Below are 17,202 nucleotides of genomic sequence, written 5' to 3' on the forward strand. Positions count from 1 at the left end.
AATCTCCCCTGATCTGATTCAGCCTGATTATAAATCTGTTGTAACTCTCCGATTTCCCTCCTATGTGAGATAGCAAACGGCTGCGTCCCATCCCAGGTGATCATACTGGATTTATGCTAGTGTCAGGGTGTCCGCTGGAGGGCTGCGTGTTGTCTGACTTACACGTGCAGCACAGATACGTTGTTCCTAAAGTAGCACATCACTTCTAAGAAAATGAGAAAGCAATGTAAAATGCATGACTGGTTGGTTTGCCAGTCGAATAAGAAATGGTTTCTAGAGGCCATGACTTACGCGCTAAATCATTTTTAGTATTTATTTTGTTGGTGCTTTCTAAAGTGGCTCTAGCAGTGGCATTTTGAAAACATTCAAAATAGTCAGAACCTATGGCAAAGAGGAACTCCAAAAAGATGATTACCTTCCCAAGAAAACCAACAGCAAATTGAGCTCTTTTTTGCCTCAGAGAATAAAATCAGACCTTGGTCCTGTGAGCTTTGATACTTGCATTGCTTTGAGCACAGGAATATTCTCATTAACCCTTGTAAGACCAAACAGCAGGAATAAAGTTTTGCCTACATATGGGTAGGATCAGGGCTTAACCCCCGCTCAGCGTCAGATCTGATCTGTGCCTCTGAGTTTGGGATTTCCCAGGGAAATGCTCACATGAGAAGACGTGGACTCAAAAGGTCTGAAGTCAAACCCAGGCTCCCAAGGTGATGTAGACAAATCACTTCACCGCAAGATCAAGTGGGGTTTGTCCTGCTCAGTTTTTTTCCTCGTTCTGTCTTGTCTATGTAGGCCGTGAGCCCTCTGGGGTAGGGACTGCATCATATGCACAGCAGATGTGGCTCTCGCCCAGTAGCGGTACGTACAGTCTTTATAACAACTGGGATGAGTTTGGCTCTTTGACATCAATTAAGCTAAGTTCAGACAAAGCCCCTCAGAAGAGTTACATCAGCATAATTCCTTGGCGGAGCTGGGGGCATTGGTGCTAAGACGTCTGGTTTAGAAATGTATTTAAAAAAAATCCCCTGTGGTTCAAGCAGGTAACCAAGCAAAAGGTATTCTGGGCCAGATTTTGCAGTTACTTGAGCTTCACTGATGTACAAAGCCTCGTGTTGACTCGAGATCTTTTCCCTGTCTGCACAGGCGGTGTTTTTACCAAGCACTCAGAGTTTTTCCCTGTGTGTGGAAATACCATTGCTCATTGAATTTATTGTTGCTGTCAGGGACTGAGTCATCTGTGTAACTCTCCAAGGCAAGATGCCAAGGTGTAAGCAATGGGGCTGCATCCTGCAGGGGACAGAGGGCTCCTTGGTACCCAGCAGTGGCAGCTGGTGCTGGCAGATGGGTCTTGAACCTAGTGTTGGCCAACGGTGTAGGGCCCGTTGGGTTTGATCCTGCCAGAGATACCTCTCCTTTCTGTTGGCTTTGGCAGCTGTGAAACGTCCGTCACCGTTCCTGGGTCTGGGATCCTGAGCAGCAAATCTGGGAAGGACGAACAGCTTTCTTGGTGGAGAAGGAAAGAGAAGCCTGAGTTGTACTGCTGGTGGGTGACTAACCCAGCTCCCAGCCTCAGTCAGTGTGCGCATCTCAGTGTTTTGAGGAGACACTGAGAGACACCAATACCGGAGTGTTTAGAGATGGTGGTGAGGACACTCCTCCTGAAGATCCTCTATTAAATCCCTGCTTTGAATAAGACCATGAAGAGATCTGGACCTGCTTCTCCCACCTCAGCTGAGCTGTGTAACTGCATGGCCTTTCAGCATAGAAGCAGTGTTGTCACTTTTTCCTTCTCGCCAGCTGTTTCATGAGCAATGCCTGCATTTCTAAGAAGATGTCTGAATCTGTGCGCTGAATTCAGCCCAAGTCCGTAAGTAACTTCAGGTCCTCCAAAATGGTATTTTTGACAAATACGCCATGTCCATTTTTTCAAAAAAGACCTATTTCAGTTTTCACCTGACACATGGCTGATGTTTCTATTGGTCTCTCTTGACATCTTTTCCATAACTGTTTTGAATCGTTACTAGCAGGATGAGTGCTTTCCCTTCCCAGCTGGGTTGAGCAATTGCCCTTGCAGGAGATATTTCTTCAGCCTGCAGTAGCCATGAGCCCCAGTGTCATGGTCCCATGAGCCTCAGTGTCATGGGATGAGACCTCCTGGCCAGCTCAGCCCAGAGGTGGGTCCATACTCAGCCTTTCCTTCATGTTTCTCCTCCTTCACCAGCTGTATCCTTGCTTGCAGGGCAAATCCCTCCCGCAAATCCTGGAGCAGCCCCTGATCGCTGGGTATCTACCGCTGTAGGTGGCGTTCCTGTATTGAAAAGGAAAATATTCAGCAGCAAGTAAAGTGTTTACTGGTGGAAAGCTAGAGCATCTGCAATCCTTGGTTGTGTTTATGTTAGCAACTTCAGTATCTTTGCCATAATAACAGTAATTTAAACAGGTACTGTTGACTGAAGGACAATGAAGAATTGTTGAATTTTACGTTTCTCTAATATTCACCACAAGCTTCCGCCGAGCCTCATTCTGCCTGTATTTATCATACTACAACTGAGCGGCTCCTTGGAAGTCAGTGGCAGTAAATCCACGTGAAACCAGAGGAGCACCTGGGACCGGCACCCAGCACGGCTCCGCGGCGGCGTGCCATGATGCTGTAGGTGGTCGCAGCGTTTTTTCTCCTGCAGAGATTCCTACACGGCTGCTCTCCCTGACAGCCTGATTTATGCCCTGGGATTTATGGAGCTGAACAAATGATTATAGAAGTGCTGTGCGGTTTATTACACTTGGACCAATTTTCCCAAGCCAGAGGGCAAATCCCCTGTTCTCTACCTGCGCTCTGGTTGTGCAGCTGCCGTGCATCCTCTTCGATAGTCTGAAAACTGCAGATTAGGGGATGCTTTGAGGGACTGAAAGAATCCTTTCTTCTCCTTTGAAAGATGAGCCCAGGAACGCTGTGTGTGTTGCTGCATTTTCCCACCGGCTGTGACCTTTCTGGGGGATGCAGCAGGGTATAGGGGGCCAAATCCAGCAGAGCTCAAGTGTGGAAGCAAGCTTTTCAAAATGAAAATTGGAGAAAATGAGTTTTAATTTCATTTAAATTTACTGGATGTTTGGTCTCAAAGCTCGTTGCAGGAGAGAAACTGAACACTTACTTTCATCTCCATTGGCTAGTTTGGTAGTCCAGGAACTGCATTAGCGCTGCTAGAGTTAACGAAGTGTGCGAGTTAACGAAGTGTGCGAGTTAAAAGCTTTGTCTAGTCCTTCCACTTTCTCAAGCGTCATTGAGGCCTGACTCGGCCCGTTCCTCAGCAGTAGGCTTGCACAGATGTTGCCATGTGTGAGATTTGACCCATAGGAACTTCACTGGTGGTGACGAACAAGCCAGAGGAGACCTGGCTGGGCTCTGGGATCTTGGCTTGAGGTTTCAGCGCTCTGCGATCAAGAAATGCAGATTTCCATGTTTGAGCCAAGCCCATCGAGCCTGGAGCATCGCCAACACCACAGAGTTGCTGTTTCCATGGAGGCAGCTGTGAAAGCAGATTTTTTTCCTGTAAAGAAAGGCAGAGCTGGGACAAAGCACATGTACTCCAAAAGGGTGGAAGTTCATTACCAAACCCTGGCAGAAATGCACTGGTACTGATAAATCTATGCAGAAAGCGAGCCCCCTTTAGCCACTCCTACATAAATGAATTTCCTAGAAACGGATTGCAAGCATGTTTTTGCAGAGAGCCAGGGACTACCCACGTGTGGATTTGTGAAGCCCTCCTGTTGGGGGAAGGGGGCTGCCAGGGCTGGGTCTGTGTCTAATTAACTCAATTGTGAGTGATCAGGGTGCTGGGAGAAATAGGCAGGCAGACCCAGCAGAGGGGACCTACAACTGCTGCCACGTGATGCCGAGTTAATTCTGTTACTGTCACTTCGCCCCATGTAAAGTGTGGCTGATCAAATCCTCCTCCCTGCCCTGTGAGAGCCTCTCAGCTGGCTTTCCCCTTCAATAGTGGATCAAGTCAAAGCTACTTGATTGATTCAACTCCTTCTCGCCTGGCCTCTCCTCCCTGACTCAATTTTCTATTGCATCTGTCCCCTCTGGCTCAGCCTCCCCCTCCTCCACCAGCCGCTCGCATCAATACCTCTGTGCTGCTCCTGTCTTCCTGGAGAAACCCAACGTGATTTCTACATTCACACCCACCCCCTGCCCTCACGGTTCCTGTGTTTCCCACTGCAGACCCCTCTCTTCCCTGCCACCCTGTTGATCTGTGCACGGTTTCCCTATGGGAATCGTCTATCCCTTGCATCCTTGCTACAGCCACACGCACCAGGCCGTTTTCTTAATTGCTAGGAACATCCTCCAGTGTAATCAATGTCACGGCAAATAAATGTGAACTGATGCTTTTGCTGGTTGGGGGTGTCACAGCGCCGTGTCAGTTCCTCACCTGCCTGATGAATGGTTGCACGTTGAAAATTTTCTGCAGTTTTTTCCTAGTGTTTTGTGTTGGGGAAAAGAGCTTGGTGCCGGAAGAAAGCTGTACAGTGACGCCTCTGCTAAGGGATAATGCTGCTCTTCCTGTTTTCTGATTCAGCAGGATAGGTAGTCTTAACATACAGAAAACCTTGCCACAAGGATCACGTACACCACCGAGCGGATGCAACGCGGGACGAAGAGGAAGGTGCCAGCGGGAAGCAGATGGGCAGCACAGTATGCAGTTCGCCTGGCATTTGCTGCTTTGCTATCGGAAGCTCAGAAATGAGTTACAGCAGGACCAAAGAAAGAGAAAAAAACCCCACTGAAAAACCCATCAACATTCAGAAGAGCAGAAGAAACAAATGTATTGACCTAAATGATCATTGGTGACTCAAAAGCTGAAAGGCAATGTATGCAAATGGCGATGGTGCCGTTAACAGCACAAGGTGGGGGGGGGAAAGGGCTGTGAAGGCAGAGATGGGCAGCTGCCTGCTTCTGGAGGAAAATGCAAACTAATGGAAATAGTTTCTTTGAGGGTCCACTCTCTTCTGCCCTAACCACAGAGACTCTTTCCAAACCAGACTTGTAAGTTAATATTTTAACTTCTGACAAAAATGATTCAGGTACTGCTACCTTCCTCAGAGGAGAGTGTTTCATTAGGCCAATTCAGAGAATAATTCGGTCTGAATCATCTCCACGTGATTCATCCGTATGAATTGCCGACAGATTGCAGTTTCTGCCTGTGTTTCTTCCAGCTGAAAGCAAGCTGACCTGCAGGTTTTTGCTTTGGTGCATCCATAGGAAAATTTCGCTTTGCTGGCCTATCGTCATTTTTTCCTCATTCCAGGTTTTTTTAAACAAACAGATTAATTTGAGTGGAAGGCTTAATTGACCTCTTTCAAACAAATCTCTTTCCTAGCGAAGCTTGAATTAAACCCCCGCTTCTATTCCTGCAGTTCAACTGACTGGTGCTATCTTGTCTGTAAAACAACGTACTCTGATTCATTAAGGCTTAACATCTTAGACTTTTCAAAGCTGATTTTGTAGAGATACAGAATGTATAACACCTGTCCTGAAACCTGCCATCTTAATAATTTATTAATATTCTGTCCTGATTTTAGGCATCTGGTAGTGCCTTTTACATTTTCTTTTGCTCTGTGTCCTTGTAACAATAATTTGTATATATTTCCTACCTAGTCCCTGCAGTGCCCAAGTTTGCCTCTGTATTCCCTTGTTGTGTATTTATTAATTTCAGTGCATGATGGTGTTAAGGAAAATCCTTTTTACGTGGTACTGCAAGAAGCTGTTCTGCCGAGGGCAGTTCTTTATTATTTTTCAGCAAACATTGGGAGGTAAAAAGTGAGAGGGGAGTAACTTTGCTCATGCTAACCCAAGGTGACAGTGGTGGTAGGGGCAGAGTAACAGCTGGCGATGAAGTTGGGTTTGAGATGAAGTTTGGAGAGAGTTTGGAAGATTATTTTGCATAAATAGGTAACAGACGAGCGGCGTGGGGAAGGATAGGTAGGAGCTGATGGAGGTAGTCCTTCGGGACCCAGCCCCGGCTCGGCATGGGGAGCAGGAGCATGGCAAAACTGAGAGCCCAAGAAAAACGGGTGACGTGGAAGAGCTGCGGGAGCTCTGGCTCTGCTGGGAAAGTGGAAATGGAGGAGGAAGCTACTACTGAGTTCGCTTTGCGCGCTCTGCAGATTGAAGTGTGCCTTTAGCCAAGAAAAAAAAAGTTCCTCCTCCCCCCCGATCTGTAATTTCTGTGCTCTGATTATTACCAAGTGTGGAAGCATTTGCCTCTGCACATGTGATGGATGCCAGCGGCACTGGAAAGCTGTCATCGAGGGGAGGGAGAGAAAAAAATCTTTTCTTATGTTTCCTGGAGTAGAGTTCAGTGGAGCATTTCATATGCTTGTGTTCAGATTATAGCTCTTACGCTTTGCCTGTAACTCGCCTTTTCCTCTGAATTGGAAAACTACCGATTAATAAGCTGATAGGCAAGTAGTGATTTTGCACATTAAATAGCGTGATTGTTTCATCCCAGCGGGAGCATACTCTTTCAAGGTTGGGCAGTTGAAAAAATACATATATTGGTAGTTAAATTAGGTTTTATTTACAAATATTGGCTCAGAGTTTTTTCCAAGTTGGGAATTTCTATCTTTCCTTTTCTGATGAACATAAACTTTGCTGGATTCAGGGCAAATAACGTGCAGGTCAATCTTTGTCCGGCTTTACAAAACGTTGGCTCAGAAAACAATGAAGTTTAAGTTGCTGAGACTGGTTTCCCTTGAGCTGTGGGAGACAGTGACCACAAAAGGGCAGGAGGGAAGCGACATCTCGTCTAGCCTGTGTTACAAAGAAAGGCAATAGGAAATAAGCTTTTCTCAAAGTCAACCATGTCCCCCTCTCCCCTGCTTGTGACACTGTGCTGTCACCATTTAGGGTTATTTTTCCCATCTTGCTACCACTAGAGGGAAACAGAGAAGAAAGTGGTTGTTTCTAGGGTCAGAGTCCTCCCACTGAAGCCAAAACCAACTGAATCAGGATTCAAATGATGCTCCAGAAAGCCCAAGACTGCAACGAGACAGCTCTACAGCGGAGCAGAGATAAATGGCATTTGAAGATGACTTTCAGGGAGATGCGAAACACAGAGCAGTGGGTACCCAGCTCTGCTCTTGTCAGGTACGCAGGAACGAGATTTGCCCTAACAAGTCTGATAGTGACACTTATGATGAAGCTCTTTGAATTTTGGAGTTTCCTTTGAGTTTTGAAACTCCTTCCCAATAAGTCAAACTCTGTAAAAGAAACAGTCACGCCACTCTAGTAAATACAATTTCTTTTCATTTCTCCGTAAATACCCAGCTGCATATTTGGCATTTAAAATAGTAATATACTCAATGAACTGATGTTTTTAAATGGCACCGCGGGTAGTTTAAAGCTGCATGGCAGCTCCGCTGCAGATACAGCTTTTCCAGCCTGAGCCCCTGCTAGCAAGAGAGAGAAGCAGCTCACATGGACTTTGCACTGATTTATTCATATCACATCTCCTACGGGGGCGAGCTGAGCCTTCAGCTTTTGGCGTCCTGAGCACTGGTTACTTTCAAGGACATGCCACAAGTAAGAAACATGGGGGGACAAATTGATGTTGTTTCCATTTAAAATATTCAGCCTATATGTAATAAGGAGAAAAAAATAGTTATAATAACACAGTTGATTATCATCAGAGTACTGAAAGGGAGTTTTACTGGAAAAGGTATTATACAGCCCACTGTGCTTTGCATAATCATTTTAAAAGCCATCTTCCTGCCTTTATCCTGGAGAAGCTGGAAATAATTTAGAAACTCAGGGTTCACAGTATGGCTGAGCTTGAGGGTGGGCACTGCACACGATTACCCATGTTGGGGTGGGTGCATGGCGTGCAGCTGAAAGCCAAGTCGGTAGCGTGTGTGGACTGCAGGGACTGACGTATAGGGGTATATCCTAAGGATATTATTGTCATTTATTTGCCATGTCTTCAAAGATTTGAGTATCGTGGCCATCTTAAAATCTTCTTTGTAAAACCTTTATATTGCGCCATGAAGCAGTAAGTCATCTCTGATGCCCACCCAGAGCACAGGCAATTTTCACATCAGCTGAAAGAAAAAATACCAAGGAATGTATTGAATCCTATGTCCAAAAATTTGAGGAAAAACCTAAGTTGATATTTGGGGGGTTTTAACTTAAATAGCTTCTGAGTTTTATGTTATTCTGTATTTAAGAACAAAAGGAAATGGTGAAAATTAAATGAAAGATTTAGTAGGACAATGTATTTTGTTTGACCAGAAACAATAATGTTGTTCCAGTAAGAAAATATTTCCGTTAGGATCTGAACGCCTTCATCACGCTTATTTCTTATCTCAGCCAGCAAATTTTGCAGTCCCTCTTTTCACTAAGTGCTAACTCTGCTCACCACCACCCGGCGTAACTGCACATGTTTCCTTAATGCATTTTTTTTTGCAGTCACTTTCCTCGCTCATCTTTTGATTTCCCAGTTGTATCAGCAGCTTTGTTGGAGTTGTTCCTTAATGAAGTAGGGAATGAATGAATGAATGAACGAACGAACGTCCCTGCCCCTGGAAACAGCGATGAATGTAGCCAGAGTCAGCGTGCAGAGATGTCTTTTTTTAAATTACTATTTTCTAATTGATGGTGTACTTCTGTTGCTGAGAATTCAAGAAGGACCTGTAATCCCGGGTGCAAATATGCTAAATTTGTGTTTTCCTGGGATATAAAAAGAGGGCTCAGGGCCTGGTGGGCCACCAGCACCGTTTCCCTGGGCAGAGTGGGAGCCGTGGGCCGTTGATTCCTGAGAAATGATGGCAAAGTTCTTCACCTCTGTGCAGGCTCAGCATCTCCCCCTCTGCGCTAAATAAGAGTTCTCAGAAAATACTTGGAGAAGATCTTTCCTTCTTTTGCAGACTCCTTGTTATGATGGTGTTTTCTCAATGAAACAGCTTCCTTTGGAGCTGCTTGCAAAATCTGTCGGGCTGCGGAGGGATGATGCTGTGTTGTTCAAGCAGAAGCGTTTCTTGTTGGAAAGAGGTGGCATTTTGATGTAATTGGCTAAAAGTTTGGAAGCTGAACCAGCTCATGCACGCAGTCATCTGGCAGCTTCTCTTGGTGTTTCCACACCCAAGGTTTCTGGGAGTCATCTTAGCTGGTTACATAGTCAGCTGGCAACCTCCTTTCCTTGCGTTCTTGAGAGGCTGGGAGTGTCCTTTTGGACCATTTCAGATGAAACCCTTCATCCTGGAGAGGCAAAACGTGTGTGAATGGGCCCAGCAAAATGCGGTGATTCAGGTGTGTGCATCCTTCCTCCGAAGGAGGGAATCGGAGCTGCTTTCTGTTGCAGCGTCATCCCTCGGAGGTGGTGGTGGTGGCCATCCAAGATGCAGTAACCTCTCCAGTTGCTCAAAATCTACCTGCAGTCAAAAACCATTTCTATTTGAGTCATTTAAAGCTGGAAAACAATAAAACCCTCACAGTAGTGTTCAACTTTCTGTATTTGCACTGATTGCCCAGAGATAAAAATGAGTGGTTTTTTTTTCATTCAGTTTACATTATATTATGGTTTTTGTTTGCTTTTCTGTGGCTAGTCTCAAAACATTCACACTGGTTTCAGAGATAAAACATAGAGGGTCTCCATTTTTCCCCACAACCTTTATCTCCCGTTTAAACAGAGAGCAGGTGTGACCCATCACTTCCAAACTGATGTCTGGAGATGGCAAAATACAAAATCCACACGGCAGCATTGCTTAGCTCTGAAAAAATCAGTGTTGAGGAATTACTCAGTTGCAATTATTGATTGTTGTGGATGATCCAAAGGGAGGAGAACTGAGGGGGCATTGCTTTATAACCATTCAATGTTCTGTATAAAGAGCTTACGGTAAACTTTCTGAAGTTTAAATAGAAGCTGTAGCAAACCCTTCCAGCAGTTCTCATTTTTAATATGGAAAGGGAGTATTGCATGGCAGCAACTTGGTAGGTAATAGGTCAAGAATTGACTTTCAAACCAGTTTCTCAGCACAGTGCAGAGTGAGAAGACAACAAGAAAATACATAAGGAATAAAAATTTAAGAATCTATACATTTGCAGTTTATTGTAGACTACAGAAATATTTTTCCTTCAGTTAAATGTTAAAGTGATACAGAGCAAAACCTGATACTAAGGTAGGAAACCCACAGGCGTTGTTTTCATCTTCCAGCCACTTGCTGTGGATATGTTTGTTTGCATTTTAAAGATATTTTGACATATCAAATAATCTGATTTTGTTCCATTTCTTGGTAAACATTTACAGGTCAGAAGATGTGTTTCATCCTAAAAAATATTCTTATCACAGGCTTGCCATTAATAATGCATCAGGAAGCATTTGTTTCTGTTGATCATTCAATGGAAAGCAATCTTTATTACAAATATTATGGTAATAGAGCAATTCCTGAGAGCCAGCACAGCCTGTATTGTTTCAGAAATAAAATAAGAAATGCAATTAATGTTATTGTAGGAAAAAGTCAGCGGGTTGAATGTGAACATACCAGTGAGGGTTTATGGCAGGAGGTGGGCTCCAGAGCCCACATCTTATTAATGCGCCTCGGTGCCACATGATACCATCACGGGCATCTGTCCCCCTCCGGTCCCGTTCGTGCTCGTCGTTACCTGCCCCGTGGCACTCGCTGCGTGCTGCAAAATAACCTGTGCTGGGGCAGGCACACCCCTGGACCCCCTCCTTCAGCCAGTTTTGGTACGTTTGTGGGTGCAACCAGCACAAAATAAATCGGTTTTGAGACTTAGAAACCATTTTGCTTTTTTTTTTTTTTAAAGGAAAAGCTTTTTTTAACAAATTGCCAGGATGCATCAATAGTAAATACTGGGCACTTGTGGGGAGCAGTGTGGTCTCATGATTAGTTTTTCCTGGGAACTGTAAAAAAAGCCCTAACATGCTTTGGCCACTGGTATGTTTGTAACGCTAGCTTTGCAACCACCGTCAAGTGTTGGAGAGGAAACTTAGTTTCAGAGGATTAAAACTAAAGCTTTACGTGCAAAACCAAAAATTTTAATGGCGGCGTGCCCCCTTTGCTGTGCCGTGGGTCGGTGCCAATGCAGCTCTTTTGCCGAGGCTTTGCCAGTGGACCCCACTGAGGATGTGGCCCAAAATGCAGAGACGGTGTAACCTGGCGCGTGATTGATCAGAGCAATTTTCCAAGGGCTTTTCAACCACTTTTCTCAGAGCTTTCTCTTGACAGATGTATGATTTTGTATCCTACAGTCACTCTAAGCCTATAGAAATGTCGATATTTACTAATACTAATATGCAGCTTAAGAGTTTCACAACTCTGGTTTTGATATTTCCTGCAGGCTTTCCTGATCTCTCTGCTCACGCTGTCTTCTCCACCAATATATCATCACCTTCATTCTTGACAGTATTTCCTTTTATTGATTATTTTTTATCCTAATTGAAAACATAGAAATAAAGTAGCTATTTCAGATGCAGAAATAGAGCACCTACATCCTTTAGAATATATAACTCTATATTTGAAAATATTAATAATATCAACTCAGAAAAAAATATTACAACTGCTTTGAAGTTTCAGAAGTAGCTTGAGCTTTGGGTTGTCTCATTTAATGGGTGCCTTATTTAATACCCCCTCCCTGTGGATGTCCAGCATTTCCTACAAAGTTAATACCATTAATTATCTCAAACTGAGCACCCAAAGGACTATTTGCTTCTGCAAATCTGGAATCTTTTCAATTGCTAGAGATAGAAACGATTTGCGTTCCCTCCAGGGGCTGGTGGGGGTTTGGTTGGGTTTTTTTTTTCCCCTCTTTAATCTGCCCGGAGCTGTTGCAGACTAATTCACTGCAGGAACCTCTGTCTGTACGTTGCTATATGTGTGTGCATGTGTATAAGATAATAGAGAGTGACTGACTACAATACGTGCATTTAAGCTACTCAGCTGAAAATTACTGAGCATTAAAATCCACTGGGAATAACAAGCCTTCTAAATTAGGAAAGCACATGTCAGTCAGTGTGTGGAAATGAGTCCTCATACAAGAGCAGCTTTCAATAAGAAGAGTGAGTATTGGTCCCTGGAGTACATCAATCCTAGTTTGGCCGCTCTGTACCGGCTTTTACTATTTCTCTAGAAGCATGCATTGCCTTTTGTTATTATTTTTTCCTGTCTTTTGTTCCATTGTGCATTTCTATTAGATACATCTCATGGGCCAGCTATCAAGAGGCGCCCTGCTGTGCTGTGACGAATGAAGGCATTTGCAACCATCAACAAGGTATTGTGGGATTGAAAAGAAACATGGACAATGACAAGTCCTGGACAACTCATAATTGTTTAAATGTATTTTTATTATATTGTGCAGTGACACAGGAACTCTGAAAAATTGGCTGATTTGACCTAAGGTTGAAATGAGCAGAATGCCATAGGGTGTATGAGGGGCTTTGGGAAAGATGGCATTTTTTGTACTTCTCAGGTGTGGTCTAGTCTGTCAGTATATATTTTCCCATAATTAAAGCATGTATTTTAATAGTGTCAAAATGACTTATGAGTCCATCTCATCTCAAAAAATACAAGGCACCCTGAAAGTCCATGGGAATAAGTTGAATCCTATTGACCATCAAGCTTAAAACTCATTTGGGCTTGCATTGAAAATGGTATTTCTATATATTCTTTAAAATAAAAAAAAAAGATAGAGTTAGTCTGGAAAAACTGTATGGTCATAGGTGATTAATTTTTCATCAGTGACACTATTTACATGCAGAAGAACTTAGAAGGATGGTAGAAGATTCTCAGAATTTGGGCTGTATGGGCTGACTTAGTTCATTCAGGATTTGTAGATCCTTTTTGTTTCTGCCAGAGAGTTGATGTTTAAAGTCATAATCTTGATTAATTAGTACAATATGGCAAAACATTTTCTAAGGGTTTGTTTTGTTGTTCCCAAATTGAAATGCTCAAATCATATTTGAGAAGAGCAGAGGGTTAAACAGGGCTGATGAGAAACGAGGTCTCTAATTAAGACGGATGGACCAACTTGGTATTCTCCTGCATTTGGTGTTGTCCATCCACATGACAAAACCAAACAGTACCCTTTCACAAGGTCTGAAACAACCTTGTATCTGAAGTAGTAATGACATCTCCTTCTAATAAGACCAGTAAATGAATGAATAAACACAAGACATGACTGCAGGACCCAGCTACCTGGGGTTTGAGGGTGCTGCCCCCATCCCTGGCTCCTGGTTGCCCCATATTCATCTCCATCCTGTGCATCCAGAAAGCAACTCTGGCAGTTAGGGAAGTATTTAGGAGGATCTTATCTGGGAAGTCAAGTGGGATTTCTCCTCTGTGCCAGAGTCAGAGTGGTGTGTCAGGCCTGACCTGAAACCTGTGCCATTTTTAAGAGCCTTTCCATTAACTTTACTGGCTTCTCATTCAGTCCACTCTGCTTTTCCAGGTATTGGTTCTTGTTTCATCTCCTGAAAAATAGGGTAGTGTTCTCTCTATTTTCAGTGAAAAATAGAGGTAAATTCTACTAAGAAATGTATGCCTGCAATCAAGACACTTTTTTTTTTTCCCAAAGGAAACTCATGCTCTGATTGCAGCCAGCAGCAGAGGGTCCCCACTGAGAAGCTTAGAAACCTCCTTAAAGCAAACAGAAAGGAAATAACAAAACTGTTGTTGTTGCTATTCCGTATTTTAAAAAAAATTAAGCATTTTCCTCATTTTCATGGCTATATAGATACACAGATACATGTTGATCTCTTCCTGCTTGCCTCAGCAGCAGGGACTTGCACCAGTGTGAGCTGAAGGAGAACCACCATCATTTTTACCTCTCGCTTACAGAGCATTTCTTAGCGATTTATGCTGCCATCAGTCCATACCAGACATTTGCTTTCTCCTTGAGATCGAGCATCAGCCTAGCTCACATTTATCTGGAGTACTGGCTATGCAAGCTGACTTGACACATTAATTTAATTTGTGCTTCTCAATTCATACTCTTTCATTTACGATCAAATATTGGGAAAGGTTACAATTAATCAGAGCACAGGAACAGAAGCTGGTGAAGCTAATGATGTATTACTGCATTTGTTTGCTCTAGAGGGGAATAATTGAGGTCCTTGTGCTACAGAAAACTATTATTAGTAAGCAAAAATTATCAAAGGACAGCGACCTGCACCCATCTCCCATTTTGCAATCTGTGTTTGTAACAGTTTTCTTCAAAGTTCTTAAAAATGAAGCATTTGATTAACATTTTTTGGCTGCGTGCCTGCCTTGGGGAAAAGCGTGCCTTTTCCTGGTGCGTTGGGAGGTTCAAGCCCTCGCTGCTGCCCTCCGCTCTGGGCTTGCAGATGATACTCAGTGTGCACAAAGGCAATTTCCAGATGCTAATAGTGTGCCTGTCCCCAAGGGGAAAGGGCTCTGCTGCTGCTTGCTCAGCAAAAGAACCACAGGGAATCCCTGCAGAAAAAATACAGGCTGACAAACTTAACGTGGTGTGCGCTTCCTAGTTGAATACGAACCAATTGCTGGATGTTTAAAAAGCAAATGTGTTGCTGGGCTGAGGTAGGTGATGAACACTGAGCTCATCCTGAGGGATTATTTACAGTCCAGCCATGTGCTGGAGTGAGGTGTGCGTAAGAAATACTTGCACACTTCCCAGGGTGGCTCAGGGTTACGCTGCTGCTGGACACAGATGATTTCCTTAGGTTAATGGGACACAGCGTCTGGCTGCTGAAATACTACGATAAAAACCACGTAGGGCTTATGTAGCTATGGTACACAATCATTAAAAGCTCCATTTTTTAAGTAAAAATACCCATCTCACTTTATTATTCTAGTTGCTAACTTTATAAGGTTATCATATGTTTTTATGTATGGTAGAATTTCACAGGCCTTTGCCCAGTGTTAGTCTGTGGGGTTGTCGGGGATAGCAAGTGCCATTGTCACTGCTTTGCAGATGCACTTGGGACTCCGTGGTAGTTTTCAAGATTACAAGACAAAATAAGCCTTTCCAACTTCCCTAGTTTTTGACCTAGAAGAATAGCTGCTGAGAGGGGAAGAAAGAAGCAGCTCTGACTTTTTCATTGGGAACAGGGACTGGCACTCCATAAGTCAGGCAGAGTTGAGCAGACTTCTGTCTTACTTGGTGGGTTGACTGGATTGGTCTTATTTAGGATATGATAAGGGATACAGAATATTACCAACTTTAGGATTGAAGACATCCTTTTTTCCTTGTATTCCAACTGCCTCATTTTTTGCATGCTGTAAGGGCAATTTACATAAATCTGGACTTTCAGTTTTTCAGTTCATCAGTCCCCCTGATTTCACATCCAGAGGAGGGGCAACCCACCAAAACCCCAGGATGGGCCCAAGTGTATGAGACTGAACAGAACAACCCATCACCTCTGAACATGAGCTCAGGGATAGGAGCTGGGCAAAGCTTTAACTTCATGCTGGAAATCCTGCCCTGAGCACAGACACCCTCACAGGAGGACCTGTGAATGGGCTCCCCTGGTACCCAAAGTAATACTGCCACCTTCTTACCCCAGGGTAGGGCTGTAGGGTACTTTTTGCTGAAAAAACACCTTCATTTGTGACCAGGAGGCAGCACGATGATGGTGCTGTAGCTGACAGAGTGGAATTGCTTTACTGGTCCATGTCTTGCACGGGCAGTATCTTGGACACAGGGGATTTTCATAGAATGGTTTGGGTTGGAAGGGACCTTAAAGATCATCTAGTTCCAACCCCCCTGCCATGGGCAGGGACACCCTCCACTAGCCCAGGTTGCCCAAAGCCCCATCCAACCTGGCCTTGAACACTTCCAGGGATGGGGCATCCACAGCTTCTCTGGGCAACCTGTTCCAGTGCCTCACCACCCTAACAGTAAAGAATTTATTTCTAACATCTAATCTAAATCAACCCTCCTTCAGCTTAAACCCATTACCCCTTGTCCTGTCACTACACTCCCTGACCCTCTTTCCTGTAGGCCCCCCCTTCAGGTACTGGTAAGCTGCAATTAGATCTCTGCCTGTGGGGACGTGATCTGTCATTGGAGGTCACACATGAGATTTGGACCAGTCCAGGAGTCCATGGCACTGTGGTGCTCAGTGAATTATTTCTGTGCATAGAAAGGCGTGACGTTAAAAGGAGCCAAGTCTGGCATAGATCTAACAGGCAGGGTGTGCTGATTAGCATGTAATTTGATTTGTTAGGCACTACAGTAAACAGCATTAAGTGCAAGTTGCAGTAATTGCTCCTGATAGCACCCTTTCAGCATTACCTCGGTTCCTGCAGCAGCTGGATGGAGATGTGTTATGACTGTTCAGCAGGCTCCAGCAGAGCTGGCAGTATTCCTTTCTCAAACAGAAGCTTGAATAACACAAGTACTACCATTATAAAAGTTTTTGGGTAGTTTATCTACAGAGCACAGCTCACCCATTTCTCCAACTATCCCTACTCCTTCCCCAATGGTGCAGCTGGTACCAGCACTGCTGTGGGTTACTCAGCCTTCGTCAGCAGGACAGGCAGTGCAATAGTCTGATTTTCCCAACTAGTATTGTGCTTTCCTCCACATCCATATTTTTTCCGTCATGGCTTTGGTAAAGGAAGTCCCTTGTCTTTATTCCTGTGCCACAGATGGACCATGGGAGCCTTTCAGCATTGCAGCCCTGAGCTTCGCACAGATTTCTCTCCTGGCTCCCCTGGTTAAGAACAGACTTGCTTTTGGTCTCACGCCATCACGCTTACTAAATTCTTTGCTCACTGTAACTGAAGGACTACCTGCTTCAAACCTCCCATTTATAAACACCAAATGAATGTGCAGCATCATTTCAGCATAAGGATAAGTGAAGTCTTTCTACAGAAATACCCCACTGAAGCCACATAACAATGAGTCCTGGTTTTTCTTTCTCCCAGACCTAGCTCCAGCTCACTGCCATCAATAGTAGCTGTTAGGACAGGCTCCCCCGGCCCCCCTCATGCTGAGTATCACCTTGCTCCACGTACGTAGTGTCGAAATCAGCCAAACTATTCACTGGCAATAGCACATGCAGGTAGAGGACAGACACCCTGGTGGTGCTCATCCCCACAAAAATAGCAACAAATTAGGAGTACAGTACCTCATTTCCTTTCATTCTGTGGGGGTGAGCACAGGAGGAGCTGGACGGAGAGATGGCATTTGCCGAGAGACCT

At 44.3% G+C, this 17,202-nt stretch overlaps 1 protein-coding gene across 5 annotated transcripts in view; it reads left to right on the forward strand.

Moving 5' to 3' along the window:
• Nucleotides 1-17,202, forward strand: part of PAK5 (p21 (RAC1) activated kinase 5) — a 91,132-nt gene that overhangs the window by 28,815 nt on the left and 45,115 nt on the right. For all 5 annotated transcript variants that reach the window (XM_075749796.1, XM_075749795.1, XM_075749794.1 and 2 more), the window contains one exon: nucleotides 12,213-12,289. The gene's annotated coding sequence lies outside the window, so the exon portion shown is untranslated. The remainder of the gene's footprint in view (nucleotides 1-12,212; nucleotides 12,290-17,202) is intronic.

Source organism: Balearica regulorum, chromosome 3 (genome assembly GCF_011004875.1).
Source record: "Balearica regulorum gibbericeps isolate bBalReg1 chromosome 3, bBalReg1.pri, whole genome shotgun sequence".
In the NCBI taxonomy this organism is placed as follows: Eukaryota; Metazoa; Chordata; class Aves; order Gruiformes; family Gruidae; genus Balearica; species Balearica regulorum.